Source organism: Coenobita brevimanus, chromosome 31, assembly GCF_032717465.1.
Source record: "Coenobita brevimanus isolate Jiangsu-jjx chromosome 31, ASM3271746v2, whole genome shotgun sequence".
NCBI lineage: Eukaryota > Metazoa > Arthropoda > Malacostraca > Decapoda > Coenobitidae > Coenobita > Coenobita brevimanus.
Genome location: NC_136984.1, coordinates 4,085,128 through 4,103,132, shown reverse-complemented (window position 1 = coordinate 4,103,132; position 18,005 = coordinate 4,085,128). Strand labels below are relative to the sequence as shown.

The 18,005-nt window shown below is 40.9% G+C and overlaps 1 protein-coding gene and 1 non-coding gene across 2 annotated transcripts in view; both read left to right on the top strand.

Moving 5' to 3' along the window:
• Positions 1–18,005, top strand: part of LOC145395469 (uncharacterized) — a 307,859-nt gene that overhangs the window by 213,633 nt on the left and 76,221 nt on the right. The gene's annotated exons all lie outside the window — the stretch shown is intronic.
• On the top strand, positions 12,740–12,858 carry LOC145395558 (5S ribosomal RNA). Its single transcript, XR_013896634.1, has one exon. It is a non-coding gene; the product is annotated as a 5S ribosomal RNA (ribosomal RNA).

The window sequence follows — 18,005 nt, the reverse complement described above, 5'->3', positions numbered from 1 at the left end:
AGCTCATTATATAGGGGCCGGCAGAGCTTGATACAACTTGTAAGAAGGACGCGCAAATGAAGCCATGGGGACAAAAGAGTTGACAATCCTGTTCTGAACAACAGAAAGAACGACTTACTTTACTATAAGGGTAGAAGGGTGGAGTGAGGTAGAACACGCTCGTGATCAAACATGCAGCACACTGTACGTTAGAATTACACAAAGGATGATGAAATCATAGGCTATGTAACAATATATATATATATATATATATATATATATATAGGGTGTCTGCCCTGTCCTCTCCTCCATCCTTGTTTCCTTCCATCTTCTGTCTTTTTTTACTTCATTCTGTCCTCTTCCTTCTGCCTACGGGTGACTTTACACTCCCTCTTCTGTCCTTCATTCCTTCATTCTTTCCTCTCCCTTCTGCCTGTGGGTGGCTCTACACTGAGTGACAAGCCAAATGGTTTCCTGTACACCAGGAAACCATTTACTACGCTGGGTGGTAACCATATAACCAAATTTTGGCGCCTGGTGGTTTAGTGGGTAATCATTGTGCTCCAGTCGGATTGAACCGGTGAAGGTTTTTATCCAAGGGGTGATTGGGGTTTATTGCTCATGTAATGCCACTCAGGGATGAGTGAGGCTGGTCACTCTCATCTTAAATGTCAGGACCAACTGCCTAGCCCCGGGCTTCTACGCTCCTCATGGGGCAACGTAGGATTGGATGATGGATATATATGTGTATATATATATATATATATATATATATATATATATATATATATATATTACATAGCCTATGATTTCATCATCCTTTGTGTAATTCTAACATACAGAATGCTGCATGTTTGATCACGAGCGTGTTCTACCTCACTCCCCCCGTCCTTCCTTATAGTAGAGTAAGTCGTTCTTTCTGTTGTTCAGAGCAGGATTGTCAACTCTTTGTCCCCTCTGGCTTCAATTGCGCGTCCTTCTTACAAGTTGTATCAAGCTCTGCCGGCCCCTATATAATGAGCTCAGTCTCTGCATTATTGCCACTTAGATCTACTCCTCATTTTGTTCACATCTCTGTCCTCCCCTGTACAGTTGTTATTATTGTGAGTCAGCCATTGTTCATAATATTTCGTATCTGTAATAATATATCTTGCATTCACTGAGTATTATCTGGTATTTTCATTTTATCAGGGCTGACTTAGATAAATTTACTCATGCTAATTTCGTGTTAATAGAGGCTATTGCAGTTAACCATATATTTAACCTGTTTTTTGCCATTACATTATCCTTATGAGTCCTGAATGTTTTGTTGTTAGTTTGAGCATTAAACTTTAACTTGTAATTTTACCTAACTCTTTTGTTTTGAACCTGGAACTTTACGGGACAGTAGTGATTTTTAGTATTCTCACTTAAAGTGTACATTATCTTTCTCTGTTCCGTAACATAAATTTGGCGACCTCTTATCAGGATATTCAGGATATTATCATAAGGATATTGCTTGATATTTTGTGACTGTGATTTATTCATGATGTGTACTATTACTACGCTTGATGAAGCCAAAGATTTTTTGTCAAATGTGCAAACAGTGTGTGATGTAGAAAACAGAACAAAGAATGAACTTAAGCTTGTTGCTCAACAATTGGGAATTGCAGTTCACTCTCATCATTCTAAAGATCAAATTGTTGGCATGATTAATAAAAGCTTGTTTAATGTAACTCCTCCAAATGAGCAAACGCAGATTGAAATAGCTAAGTTACAGCTAGCTCTGCAGGAGGCACGTGTTAAGGAAGCTGAGTTTCAGGCTCGTGCTAAGGAGGCTGAGTCTCAGGCTAAGGAGGCGGAGTCTCAGGCTCGTATTCAGGAGGCTGAGTTTCAGGCACAAGTTGAACTTGCTAGGATTCAGGCAGACCATGAGTATCGCATGAAACGAGGTGGAACTGGATCATCTAGCTCTGATGATTGTGATGTGGCTAAAAATGTTAAACTTGTCCCTCCTTTTAATGAATCTGATTTAACAAAGTATTTTCAGTTGTTTGAGAGGGTAGCTACAGGTTTTAATTGGCCCAAAAAGAATTGGCCAGTACTCCTTCAAACTGTTCTCACCGGTAAAGCTGAGGCATCTTTGCCTCAGGATCAATCTGATAATTATGATGTAGTTAAGAGCTTGATTCTTAAGGCCTATGAGCTTGTTCCTGAAGCCTATAGAGTAAAATTTAGGACACTTTATAAGCAAGATAAGCAATCCCATGTTGAGTATGCAAAAATCAAAGAAGATCTGTTAGAGCAGTGGTTAAATTCTAAGAATGTGGATTCTGACTTTGACAAATTTAAGCAGATGATTTTGCTGGAGGACTTCAAAAAGTGTGTTATTAAAGATGTAAGCCTTTATCTTGATGAGAGAAGAATAGATAATTTGTCTGATGCTGCAGTTTTAGCTGATGAATATGTTCTCACTCACAAGAGATATTCTAAAGAAAAAGGGAAAGCTGAGAGTAAGTACGTTGCCTCTACTCAGAGTACAGGTAACAGGAAAGAGAATAAAGATGATGTTTCTCAGGAAGTAAATACCAGCTCCACCTCTAGATTTCAGAAAAGTAAATGTACTTATTGTAGTAAGCTTGGTCATACTACGGAGAAATGTTTCAGGAGACAGCGTGATGTGAACAAAAAGGAGTCTTTAAATATTCTGTCAATTGGTCTAGTGTCCACCCTTGAGAGTTCCCAGAATTCTTTAACTGAGTTAACTGAACCTGCTTTGAGGGGTAAATTAAATTCTCATGATGGAGCTCCTCTTTTGAGCAGTGACGTGGGTGACACTCTCAAGAGTTCATGTGCTAATTTCCTGTCTGATGGTTTTGTCCGTCCTCTGGACAGTAATGAAAGGAAATCAGTTAAAATATATCGTGATACAGGTGCTTCCCAATCCCTTATGCTGACCAGTGTTCTAGGCTCTAATGTTAATTCCTCTGATGAAACTGTAATCTTACAAGGTGTAGGGAATAATTACTTCTCTGTCCCTCTGTGCAGAGTGAATTTAGAGTCTGGTTTTGTTAATGGTTCCGTTATGGTTGGGTTGGTTGAGACACTCCCAATGTCAGGTGTTACTTTCTTACTTGGAAATGATATTGGTGGAAGTCAAGTGTGTCCAGCTCCTCAGTTGTCTAGTGAGCCAGTGGCTGCGGCCCAGGATTGTGATGTCCCTGATGTGTTCCCTGCATGTGCTGTCACTAGGGCTAAGTCTAAAGTTACTGGTGATTTAGAGGATAATGATGATGATGATGTTATCCTAGCTGACATTTTTCTTGCTAATTTGGACCGCTCACCAGATGAGGCAGTACCCCGTAGTGTTGATAATTTGTCTCGTCAAGAGTTGGTTGAGTTGCAGGTTGCTGACCCTGAGTTGAAAGGTCTAGCTAACTCTGCTTGCAGTGAGGAAGAGTCAGCTGGTGCTTCTACTTGTTATTATATAAAGTCAGGAGTACTTATGAGGAAGTGGAGACCCCCAACAGCATCAGCCGACTGTGAATGGGAGGTTGTACATCAAGTTGTCATCCCTCGTGTTTGTAGGCAGGATATCATTAGAGTGGCTCATGATTCCAGTTTGGCAGGACACCTTGGAGTGAGGAAGACTGTGGCACGCATTTTGAAACACTTCTACTGGCCAGGTATCTTCAGGGATGTTTCCTGGTATTCTAAGTCTTGTCACACCTGTCAAGTTGTGGGGAAGTGTAATCAGACCGAAAAGGTTGCACCTCTAGTTCCCATTCCTCCTTTTGAGGCGCCTTTCACCCGTGTGTTGGTGGATATTGTGGGCCCTCTTCCTAAGATTTCTTCAGGATTTTCTTATGTGTTGACCCTGATTGATATGGCTACTCGTTATCCTGAAGCCATTCCACTTAGAAATATCTCAGCAAAGAACGTGGTTAAGGAAATGCTAGGGTTCTGCACAAAGTTTGGTCTGCCCAAGGAGGTACAGTCAGACCGGGGAAGTAATTTCATGTCAAATGTTTTCAAGCAGTCTCTGAAAGAGTTGGGCATCACCCAGATCACGTCTTCAGCTTACCATCCCCAGACCCAAGGAGCGTTGGAGAGATATCATCAAACACTCAAATCGATGCTCAAGAAATACTGTTTGGAACATCAGAAAGACTGGGACAAGGGTCTTCCATTCGTTGTATTTGCCGCAAGAGAATCTCCAAATGAATCACTGGGCTTCTCACCTTTTGAACTACTGTTTGGCCATGAAGTAAGAGGACCCCTTAAGTTACTCAAGGAATGCTGGCTGTCGGAAGAAGATGACGTCAACCTGCTGGAGTATGTGATGAAGTTCAAAGAACGGCTGTCCACTGCTTTACAGCTGGCGAGAGAGAATTTAGGAGCTGCTCAGGAGAAGATGAAGACTTGGTATGGTAAGAAGTCCAGGTTACGCCACTTTCAGCCAGGAGATCAGGTTTTGATTCTGCTACCAGTGCATGGGCAACCTCTTCAAGCCAAGTTTAGTGGTCCTTATTTCGTGGAGAAGAAACTCAGTGATGTCAGCTATGTCATCGCCACACCAGATCGTAGAAAGAACAAGCAACTTTGTCACATCAACAAGCTAAAGTTATATCACAGGCGGGACGAAGATAACCCAGTCTGCACTGTAGCTGTTCCATCCGAGTCTGCAAGTGAAGTTCTCCCATGCAGCATGAGCGTGAGTGATAGTTTGGGGAAGAATCCTGATATCATGAATGATCTCCAGACTAAGCTTTCTCATCTAGCTCCCGAGGAAAGGCAGGAGTTTTCGGCATTACTGCAGGAGTACCCGCAAGTGTTCCGTGCCACTCCAGGAAGAACCACTGTGTTGATGCATGATGTCGATGTTGGAGACGCAAAGCCAATTAAATTGCCTCCTTACCGTGTGAACCCAGTGAAAGTTCCTCTCATCCAGAAGGAACTTGGCTACCTGTTGGACCACAAGATGATTGAGCCCTGTCAGAGCGAGTGGAGTTCTCCTGTCACTCTAGTCCCTAAGCCAGGTGGGTCACAGCGGCTTTGCATTGACTACAGACGTGTTAATCAGATAACCAAAACAGACACCCTCTCCCTCGCGTGGAAGATTGCATAGACAAGATCGGAAAGGCTAGGTACATAAGTAAGTTTGATTTGTTAAAGGGATACTGGCAAGGACCTATGACTGAACGTGCTAGGGAGATCTCATGTTTTGTAACACTAGGAAAGACTTTTGCATGTTCTGTAATGCCATATGGTATGAAGAATGTACCAGCCACATTTCAGAAGCTCATGAATGTTGTAACCGAGGGTTTGGTAGGGTGTGTTGTTTATATTGATGATGTATTAATCTTCAGTGACAACTGGAAAGATCACCTATGCCATGTCAGTAAATTTCTTGAGCGTTTGGTTCAGGCTAATCTTGTAGCTAATTTATCAAAGTGTGAGTTTGGTCAAGCTGAAGTTCAGTACCTTGGGTATGTAATTGGTGATGGACATGTTGCACCACCAGCAGCTAAGGTTCAAGTTATAAGTGATCTTCCCATACCTAAAAGTTGGAAAGAGCTACAAAGATTTTTGGGAATGGTAGGTTATTACCGGAGATTTGTTCTTAACTTTTCAATTCTTGTATCACCACTTACAGACCTACTGAAAAAGGTAGTTAAATTTGTCTGGACCGATAACTGTGAATCCTCTTTCAGCAAACTTAAAGCTATCAAATTAAGTCAGCCAGTGCTCGCTACTCCAAATTTTGCTAAGCCTTTTAAGATGGCTGTTGATGCAAGTGATACAGGAGCTGGGGCTGTTTTGCTGCAAGAGGATGATCAGGGTATTGAACACCCTGTATCTTATTACAGTAAGTTCACTCCACCTCAAAAGAACTACTCAACTATTGAGAAAGAGCTTTTGGCCTTGATTTTGGGTTTACAGCATTTTTCATTTTATTTGTGTTCTGGTTTTGACCCCATAGTCATTTATACCGATCATAACCCACTGAAATTCCTTAGTAAGTTTAAAGATAAAAATCAGAGATTGACAAGATGGAGTCTACTTCTTCAGGAGTATTCATTAGACATACAACATGTCAAGGGGAAAGAAAATGTTATTGCAGATTGCTTATCTAGACTTTAGACAGATTGTTTTAGAGTAATAAGAAATTTCCATTGTAAATTTCTTTTTTCTTTGTGGGGAGGTGTTACATAGCCTATGATTTCATCATCCTTTGTGTAATTCTAACATACAGTATGCTGCATGTTTGATCACGAGCGTGTTCTACCTCACTCCCCCCGTCCTCCCTTATAGTAGAGTAAGTCGTTCTTTCTGTTGTTCAGAGCAGGATTGTCAACTCTTTGTCCCCTCTGGCTTCATTTGCGCATCCTTCTTACAAGTTGTATCAAGCTCTGCCGGCCCCTGTATAATGAGCTCAGTCTCTGCATTATTGCCACTTAGATCTACTCCTCATTTTGTTCACTTCTCTGTCCTCCCCTGTACAGTTGTTATTATTGTGAGTGCTCAGGAAGTCTCCAACCATCTAGCAGCTGTGTAATTTGAGTATAACTGTTATTGCCTTTTTTCTTGTACTGTGTAACATAATGTGTTAATTCTTAGGCCTAGTAAGGTTTTTGTGATTAATGTGCAGTTTCATGTCAGCCATTGTTCATAATATTTCGTATCTGTAATAATATATCATGTATTCACTGAGTATTATCTGGTATTTTCATTTTATCAGGGCTGACTTAGATAAATTTACTCATGCTACTGTAATTTCGTGTTAATAGAGGCTATTGCAGTTAACCATATATTTAACCTGTTTTTTGCCATTACATTATCCTTATGAGTCCTGAATGTTTTGTTGTTAGTTTGAGCATTAAACTTTAACTTGTAATTTTACCTAACTCTTTTTGTTTTGAACCTGGAACTTTACGGGACAGTAGTGATTTTTAGTATTCTCACTTAAAGTGCACAGTACATTATCTTTCTCTGTTTCGTAACAATATATATATATATATATATATATATATATATATATATATATATATATATATATATATATATATATATATATACCAGACAGCCTCAGCCACTGGGTATAGATACATTGGCTGTATTGTCTCTGCTTCGGTAGGGATAGGCCGGTCCTGCAGTGGACTTCAACGGCTGATGATGATGGTGATGGTATGTATATATATATATATATATATATATATATATATATATATATTATATATATATATATATATATATATATATATATGTGTGTGTGTGTGTGTGTGTGTGTGTGTATTCGCATCACAACTTAGGCGAGGGTTACATTCCCAAGGCCTCGCTTAAAGCCAAAAATCGCATAATACCAGTACAGTCCAGTGAACACTCCCAAATCGTCCTTAAAGTTAAGGAAAAAAATATTAAGATAACAATTTAATACATTACACTTGATTTAGAAAGATTTTTTAAAATATAAGTGTTGAAGTTCATCTGGCATCTGGCAGTGGATGTGGTGAAAGTAAAACAAAATCTAAAACTGCCATAGGACAAAATTCCATCCAGATGAGGTTGTTTAAAGTGGTACATACAGCAGTGATCGTGTGGAGTGGTATGTGAGTACAATACTGTTTTGTTTTTTTTAATTAGTTCCAGAGAGGATATTGAACTCTTTAGCAGAAGCTGGCCTAACCCTACCCTGTGCAATGTATAGATGCTACACTCGATCACCACACACTGCACTATCAGCCACCTGTTGCCACCAGAGCACAGTTTTGTTTGTAATAACCCTACCCAGTGCAATGTATAGATGCTACACTCGATCACCACACACTGCACTATCAGCCACCTGTTGCCACCAGAGCACAGTTTTGTTTGTAATTTATAAAAACATTTCGCTGCTGATGTTTGCTGTATTGAGAAATTCCAACTCACGGTAATCTTTGATGTTATCATCAAAATAAAACATAATTCATAAACTGTGGAGACGTCTATGAACAACACTATCGTTGCTTAGCGGGTGGGGAACTTGCGTGCTTAAAGGAGATTTCGCACATTCAGGAGTCGGACGATGAATCACTGCGAGTTGCTACTCTTGAGACACGCTGCACCCTCTTCCTGACAATTCCTCTATAGTCCTACGGACTCCCGGCACTGTCTCAGGACTCCTCGTGCACTCTTGATGTTTTTGACATGTTCAACATTTTTTGACAACGGCTACGAATTTTTTAAACTCCTAGCGCTTACCTAAGATGTTCGTCACTACTCTTAGCGACTCGTAGCGACTCATAACTACTCTCAACGGATTCTTGTATCAAAAAACCTTTGCGAGTTGCTAAGAATCATTGTGAGTAACTAAGATTAGCAAGGAGTCGCTAGGAGTTGATAAGAGTAGCAAGGAGTCTTCCAAGAGTAAGAGTTTCACAGAAGTGGTCAAAAGTTTCGTTTCGTTTCATCCATGAGTTACGAAGAGTAGCTAAGAGTTATTTATGAGTCACTACGAATATGCCAAGCTCATGGTAAAAGTGTGGTAGGAGTCACTGCTAGTTTGCTGGAAGTTGGTGACCGTTGGTTTTGAGGTGCCAGGTGTCGCCATATATCGAGCGGATATATATATATATATATATATATATATATATATATATATATATATATATATATATATATATATATAATCACAGCCGCCCGAAATCGGTCTAACAGCAGCACACCACGGCGGTACCAAGATCCATTAAGGTCCCGGCATGTGCCATTGTTGTTGAGGAGCCACCACCTGCACAGCCATCGCTCGTACGGGAAGATGACCTGGCCCAGGAGCCCCTGCCCATTGATTCCCTGCCACGAGATCCCCTGCCGCAGGATCTGAATGATGCAGATGACCATGACCTGCCAACTACTACCTTTTCTTCTCAAGTAACAGCCTACATATTGCCACATTGATGTCGGCCGCTTCACATGCCAAATCCACCTGCAGCTTCAGTAGTTTCAATTCGTGGGCACCTCCGGCCACTGGCGTTGAGGATACATAGGTCTATGCTGAATGCAAGCTCGCTATTGAATGAGTATTCCACCTGCATCACATCCTTTACATAGTCAATCGGGGTAAATAAAAACAATTTGCCTCAACTTTCCTTCACTGATCCTTTTTCCAAACAAATGTGCAGACTGGATATCACATGGCAGTGGGTACATAGCAACCTAAAACATGACATATGAATGAAAATTATACAACTAGCCTGTGCTGAGATTAAAAATATGTGGATTTTTTTTTTTTTTTACCCTGGTGAATGGGGAAAATGATAACCGTTTTCGGGGTAAAAAAAAATATAACAAAAACTCTGAAACTAATGGAAGTACAGCTTCCAATAACTAATGAATTTTCCTTATTTATGTGTACAACACATTTAGACATAACCTATAATTAGATAAAAAAAAAATTACAGCATACATTCTGAATATAGATACATGATTTCGGTTATTAACCAAAGCTTTACCTTTGCCGACGAAGTTGGAGGTTATGTATTCACCTATGTTTTTTTGTTTCATGTTTGTTTGTTAATACAGTGTCTCCAAAAGTTCTCAATGAATTTCAATAAAATTTCGTGGAAGGGTAGGCCATGGGCCAAAAAAGAATTTAATTAATTTGGTGGCAGATCCGGATCCGTATAAGGGTCCCGCAATCGTACTGACGGAGGTATGTGCTCTCTGAGTGCCATTTGTCCTTTATATATATTGGTATCTTACTTGTTTGGACTGACCCATGCAAACTTCACATTCTCCTAATGTTTTGCCTTTTTAGGAGAAGGAAATCCAAACTCATATACATATCTGAAGCATTCATGAACTTCTGCTTCTTCAGAAAGATAATTGTATTACTTTTCAAGAAGTTTAACTTCAATGTGAAGCTTTGTTGGCCCTCACACTGTTGTTTTGTTGTATTTTTTGCTTTGTTGTTGCAATAAGAAGCATAGTTTTTCTTATCATCCCTTTGGGGTGTCTGTACCCAGGATAAAAAACCACATAACTATACTGGTTACAAAAGCAGGCAGGTCCTGTCTCTTGGTTTGGCTCTTAAGGGCAACTGTCACTGATCACCTGACAACAGAATGAATCAATGCATTCAAAGCTCCTGAAATGGCATTAATATATAGAAAAGATGCCAAAAGAGTTCAACGAGAAAAAATAAAATAAAAAGTCTTCGTTTGATCATAACCTGGCACCAAATCATTGTTGGGCAAATCTGCATATGCAGAGTATGGAGTATAGGTAGGCCTATCACCATGTCAAAAACTAAAAAAAATAGGCAACAGATAAAGATTGGCAGGGCTGTGTTACTTTTTACCCCAACTTGTCCTATGTTTTTCTTCTGCCCCGACTGATTATATACAGTATATATATATATATATATATATATATATATATATATATATATATATATATATATATATATATATATATATTCGCCCTACACTCCTGACACACTCGCATCAAATTCTTGATGGTCGTAGAGCTCTCGTAACTACACTAGTTGGGGTCTTAGCTACTCCTAGCTACTCTTAGCTTCTCATGGCTACTGGTAGACCTTAGTGGACCACTTGGTTCGGCAATGCGTGGTGACTCTTAGCTACTCAGCGCCGCCCTAGGAAACTCGTAGCAATGCGTAAGCTATGCGTAGCTACTTGTGGCGCCCACCTGGCGCACTCCTAGATTGCTGGATTCTTGCTCAAATTGACAAGAATCTGCGAGGAGTTTGAACTTTTGGCGACTCTTCGTCCGACTCCTGAATGTGTGACTACACAACCCCTAAAAGGGGCTTTCACACATTCAGGAGTTGGATGAAGAATCATTGCGAGTTGTTGCTCTTGAGACACTCTACACCCTACTCCTGACAATTCCTCAATTGTTCTACGGACTCCCGGCACTGTCTCAGGACTCCTCGTGCACTCCTGATGTTTTTGATATGTTTAAAATTTTTCGAGAACAGCTACGAATTGTTTAAAACTCCTAGCGCATACCTAAGATGTTCGTCACTACTCTTAGCGACTCTTAGTGACTCATAGCTACTCTCAACGGATTCTTGTATAAAAAAAACCTTTGCGAGTTGCTAAGAATCATTGTGAGTAACTAAGAGTAGCTAGGAGTCGCTGTGAATTGGTAAGAGTAGCAAGGAGTCTTCCAAGAGTAGATATGAGTTTCACATGAGTGCTTAAAAGTTTCGTTTCGTTTCATCCATGTGTTACGAAGAGTAGCTAAGAGCTATTTATGAGTCGCTATGAATATGCCAAGAGCATGGTAAAAGTGTGGTAGGAATCATTGCAAGTTTGCTGGGGGTCTGTGACCATTGTTTTGAGGTGGCAGGTGTCATTGTGGGGAAGGCCAGGACATCCTTCAGGTACTCTGCAATGATGGCCTCGCATGTCTCGGGAATGATAAGTGAGATGGTATTGTTGGCCACTCTGAAGCCATATGAAAGGGTTTTGCAGCTATCACCAATCGCCAGGTATCATAAGTGATGGCCAACCTCAACCCAGGTGACGATGACTTCCTCCAGAAGGTGTCCTGCTTCTCGATTCGGGAACCAACCCTTTCCAGCAGTTCCGTGAACATGTCATCCACTCGAAGAAATTTCCTGAAGCTATGGGAGTCCTCTAAGTTCAACTCATCAATAAGTTTCTCTTATTGGCCGTACATACGACGTCGTAGCAGCCATACACTGCTCCAACGGGTTCTCCTCTTTTGTTTCCTTTTCTCCTTCTCAAGTAACAGCCTACACATTGCCACATTGATGTTGGCCGCTTCACATGCCAAATCCACCTGCAACTTCAGTAGTTTCAATTGGCAGGCACCTCCCTCCATGGTCGTTGAGGATACGTAGGTCTATGCTGAATGCAAGCTTGCCATTGAATGAGCCGACCACCTGCATCACATCCATGGTTTCCACAGCCATATTATATTTTACCCTAAATCTATGCCATTTTTACCGTAGAATGGCAAGGTATCCAAATAGAAATGCAATTCACAAAAAAGTGGTACAGGTATAAAAATGCATTTTTAATTAACTGAATACAGTATTCACACGGCTGAACCATATCATTATGGTTTTGAGAGTAAGGTAACCTTACTCTCAGAATATAATAAACCACTGTGCTTAGGTTTTGTTGATTACGAAAAGGCTTTCGACTCAGTGGAGCACATAGCAATTATAAATTCATTGCGAGAACAAGGAGTGAATGAGAACATTGTAAAACTGCTTGAAAACATATATAAAGAGGGAACTGCTACAGTTAAATTACATAAGGACTCAGAGAAAATTAAGATTGAGAAGGGCGTGCGTCAGGGACATACAATTTCACCAAAGTTATTTACAGCACGCCTAGAAAGCATTTTCAGAAAGCTAGACTGGGAAAACAAAGGAGTAAACATAGATGGAGAAAAGCTAAACCATTTAAGATTTGCAGATGACATTGTCCTAATCTCAGAAAAAGCAGAGACATTGCAAGAAATGTTACATGACCTGAACAGAGAAAGTCTCAAAGTAGGGCTAAAGATGAACCGGAGTAAAACTAAAGTAATGTTTAATCCTCAAACACCAAAGAGCGTCATAAGAATAAATGGAGAAATTCTTGAAGAAGTTGAGGAGTACAATTACCTGGGACAAATACTAAAATTAACGAAAGATTATGATAGCGAAATAAAAAGACGCATTACAATTGGATGGAAAGCTTTCGGTAAACATAGAGACATTATGAAAAATAGCTTGCCAGTTTGTATGAAACGAAAAGTATATAACGAATGCCATACCACGTTGAGTACACCGCTTCCCGTCCGATCAGCGAAGTTAAGCAACGTTGGGTCTGGTTAGTACTTGGATGGGTGACCGCCTGGGAACACCAGATGCTGTTGGCATCCCTACGTGTCAAGTGGGGTTGGTGGAGGATTAGTGCCCCTCCCCGTAAAACAATTAACTCTAAGCCCTTGGCCACCCCGTGTGGGATACATGGCGTCTGGCAATGAATGACGTATGGTTGTGAGACTTGGAAACTGACAAAATCGATGGAAAATAAATTAATTCGTTCTCAGAGAGCAATGGAAAGGTCAATGTTGGGAATATCTTTAAGAGACAGGAAAAGATCAACTTGGGTGAGACAGCAGATTAAAGTCAAACACATTACAGAAGTTATAAAAGAACAGAAATGGAGGTGGGCAGGCCATGTAGCAAGAACAAGGGATAATCGATGGAGCAAGAGGTTGACTGACTGGACACCAAGAGATGGTAAGCGTAACAGAAAAGTCCAGACAGGAGGTGGAGAGATGAGATAGAGAAATTTGCAGGGAAAACGTGGCAAAGATTGGCTCAGTCAAGGAATTCGTGGAGAAGGTTGGGAGAGGCCTTTGTTCAGCAGTGGACTTGTAATGGCTGATGATGATGATATATATATATATATATATATATATATATATACTTAACTCACACAGTGATACTGATATCGAAACAAAACTTCATTTTCTATAACTCATTAAAACCACTGAACCATATATATCCTTCGGATTTTGAAAATAACATAGAACGAAATTACAATTTGTACATCAGTTAACCTTTGACTCCGGCACAAGTGGCATTACTTTTGACTGCTCTAAGTGCTGAAATCATTTTTTCTTTAATACTGAAAGTGTATGATGTCATATTTTTTATTACTGAGGTAATATACCATGTACATTAAACCACAGAGTGTTTCATTTTTGAGCATGAGGAGTCTGTTAGATTTACTCTATCTATCTATCTATCTATCTGTTGCCAGACTTAGCTGTCTGAAACAACTGACAGTAAACCCTTTTCTGTATCCTCCTACTTTCTCTATACTCATTTCAAAGCCAAAGGTGGCTGTTGTGTATATATACACAACGACTTATCTTGCTCTTGTGTTCCTGAACTCGACTCTTCTGAATTCTGTACACTCTGCCTTCGGCTTTCCTGTCATTCTCTGACTAAATTTATCTGCACTATTTACTTATCCCCTAATTCTACTGACTATCAAAAATTCTTCGACTATCTTACTTCTACGATGGAACACATTCTATCCATTTCTTCTTTCTCTGAAATCTCCATCCTAGGAGATTTCAATGATCACCACCACCTTTGGCTCTCCTCTCCTTTCACTGATCCACCTGCTGAACAAGCCTACACCTTTTCTATCCATACTGACCTAGAGCAGCTTGTACAGCACCCTACCCGTATTCCTGACTGCCTAGGAGAGAGCTCCAACATACTTGACCTCTTCCTTACAAGATCCTTCTGCTTACACTGTTAATTTTTTCTCTCCGTTGGGCTCCTCCAATCACAACCTTATCACCTAAACCTGTCCTATCGCTCCAGTACGGTCTGTGGACCCTCCAAAGAAACGTCATCTGTGGCACTTTGGAGCTGTGGATTGGGAGGCCCTCAGCCAGTACTTCTTTGATTTTCCCTGGAATGATTATTCCTTCCATGGACATGAGCCACCTGAGTGTGCCTTGTGCATTAAGGAGGTTATTCTCTCGTGCATGGACGCATACATTCCTTTCTCATTTCCTTTGACTAATGCATGAAAGCTTTGGTTTAATCACGCTTGTACTAATGCTGTCCACAACAAAGAGAGGGCCCATAAAAGATACCGGAGCCAACCCACCCCTGAATCACATCTTTTATACGTTTCTGCCCGGAATCGTGCTAAGTCTGTTCTTCACTGTGCTAAAAATAATTTCATCCGTACCAAATGCTCTCAACTCTCCAACTAGAATTCTTCCCGCTCCTTCTGCCACCTTGCCAAAAACTTTCCTAACAACTTTACCTCATCATTCGTCCCTCCTCTTTTCTACTCTGATGGCTCTGTAGCTATATCTTCTACTGATGAAGCAGATCTCTTCACTCAGACTTTCTCCTGGATTTCCACCTTAGACAATTCTGGTGCTGTTCCTCCATCACTTCCCCTCTCTGACTTCCTCATGGCTGACATTAAAATTTCTTCAGCTGATGTATTTTCTGCCATCACAGGCCTTAATACTAGCAAGGCATATGGGCCTGATGGAGTCCCTCCTGTTGTTCTCAAGAACTGTGCTTCTGTGGTTACACTCTGCCTAGGCAAACTCTTTCGGCTTTTTCTGTCAACTTGTACCTTTCCGTCTTGCTAGAAGTTTGCTCTCATTCAGCCAGTCCAAAGGAAGGGTGACTATTCCCAACTCTCTAACTATCGTCCAATTGCTTTAACATCCTGTATCTCAAAAGTTTTTGAGTCAATTCTTAATAGAAAAATTTAAAAACATCTTTCCTATCACAATCTTCTTTCTGATCGTCAGTATGGGTTCCGTCAGGGACGCTCCACTGGCGATCTTCTCACCTACCTTTCAGACTCCTGGTCATCCTCCTTTCGGGACTTTGGCGAAAGCTTTGCCATTGTACTTGACATCTCAAAGGCTTTCGATCGAGTCTGGCATAAATCTTTGATTTCCAAACTACCCTCTTACGGTATCTATCCTTCTATCTGTGCCTTCATCTCTAGCTTCCTTTCTGGTCGTTCTATAGGTGCCGTCGTAGACGGCCATCGTTCTTCTCCTAGATCTATCAACAGTGGTGTTCCTCAGGGCTCTGTCCTATCACCAGCTATCTTCCTTTTATTCATCAATGACCTTCTAAGCTGTACATCTAACCCTATCCACTTATACTCTGATGACTCCACCCTTCACCTTTCCATTCAGTTCCCTCAACGCCCATCTCAGCAGTTACTTCAACAAACAAGGGATGAGGCTATAGTACACCTAACGTCTGACTTGGCTCGTATCTCTGACTGGGGAAAAAATAATCTGGTTGTTTTTAATGTATCAAAGACTCAGTTCTTACACCTATTAAACTGACAATATCTTCCACAGGTGTACCCACTAATGTTTAATAATATTCAGCTTAATCCTGCATTATCCTTGAACATGCCTGGGGTTTCATTTACTCGGGACTTGTCTTGGAAAGATCATATTACATCTCTTGTAAAATCTGCTTTCAAGAGATTGGGTGTGCTAAGCCGACTCCGTTCCTTCTTTTCCCCTGCACAATTGTTGACTCTATACACGGGTTTTATCCGCCCCTGTGTGGAGTACAACTCTCATGTGTGGGGAGGTTCCCCACACAAAGCTCTTCTCAATAGGGTGGAGTCAGAGGCTCTTCATCTCATTAACTCTCCTCCTTTTACTGACTCCCTTCAACCTCTGTCTCTTTGTCGCACTGTTGCATCTTTATCTCTTTTCTATCGCTGCTTCAATTGTCACTGCTACTCAGAAATGTCTGCATGCATTCCTCCACCTCTACGGCGGGCACGTAGCGCCTGTCTGACAGGAAACGCTCATCCCAATTCTGTCCAGCTCTCTAATGCAATAATTAACCGTTACTCCCAGTCCTTCATTTATGCAACACGTCAACTCTTGAACTGTCTCCTTCTGTCTGTATTTCCTGCTTCCTATGATCTCCAGTCTTTCAAACGCAGTGTGTCCAGGCATCTTGAAATGATTGGATCTTGAACTTGGCTCTCTCTTGTATTTTGTTCTTCCTTGGAGGGAACAGTTTTTGCGGGCTCGTGGCCTTTGGTTCCTTCTTTCTCACATAAAAAAAAAGAGACACCATAATCCCATAAGAGGTGGCCAACTTTGAGTTATTTGTTTTTCCGGGGAGGGGCACTAACCTTTCACCAACCCACTTGTTGACACGTAGGGAGCACGTATGGTTTGGTTATATGGTTACCATCCAGCGTTGTAAATGGTTTCTTGGCTTACAGAAATCATTTGGCTTGTCACTCAATGTAAAGCCACCTGTAAAGGAAAGACAAGCAATAAGAAGTGACAGGAAAGATGGGAGAATTAGAAAGAGAAGAGGGTAGGCACAGAAAAAGAATGACAAAGGCTAAGGAAGAAGTAGATAGCACTACATCAAGTGAGTGGATGATGGTGGCCAACACCTACCACTATGTATAAAACTATGTATGGAATTAATCTCACTACTGACACGATGATTGGACACAAGAATGACTGTGATAGAAAGAGGGAAAACGAGAAGAGAATGATGACGACGGAGCAATGAATATGATTATAAAGAAAAATATACACAAGAAAATTATTGCACTTACCATCGGTAACGAAGTAAAGGAGACAAGTATACCTGGTTGGAGTAATGAATAAATGGTGAAAAGAGTGAATCAAGAGTAGTGTCACATCACGCTTACTCGAAAGTCCCCACGGCCAATGAAGAGAGAGGCCTCGCAGATTGGATGCTTTACTGAACTGCTGATACACGACCCCCGGCCACGGTGTTCACAAAAAAAAAAAAAAAAAAAAAAATGCATCAGAAAATGGAAGTGATAACAAGACATAGATCACTACCTTTAAATTTGGGTAACAAGGGAGGTTGGCAGCATCTCTTTTGTTAAACACAATATCCCAATATTACATGCATGATGTTTGACCTGTCAGTTCCCAAGTTCTGAGGTGAAATCACCTAGAAAATACGGAATACGCCCCTAAGATTCCAAAATTCCCCAAGATATTGCATATTTTAGGATTACCCTAACTCTTACCCTAAAATGGGTCTGATTCCCCCCAAATGGGGTAAAAAGTGGAAATACGGATCACATCCTTTATATATACTTTCTTTTTTGCTTGACACTCCTGACAGACTCGCATCAAATTCATGATGGTCGTAGCACACTGGTAACTACTGTGGTGGGGGTCTTAGCTACTACTAGCTACTCTCAGCTACTCATGGCTACTCGTAGACCTTTATGGACCATTTGGTTTAGCAATGCCTAGTGACTCTTGGCTACTCATAGTGGTGCCCTACGGAACTCGTAGCAATGCGTAAGCTATGCATAGCTACTTGTAGCACCCACCTGCCACACTCGTAGATTGCTGGAGTCTTGGCCAATTTGACAAGAATCTGTGAGGAGTTTGAACTCTTGGCAACTCTTCGTCCGACTCCTGAATGTGTGAAAGCCCCTTTTAAAATTTTTCGAGAACCGCTATGAATGTTTAAAATTCCT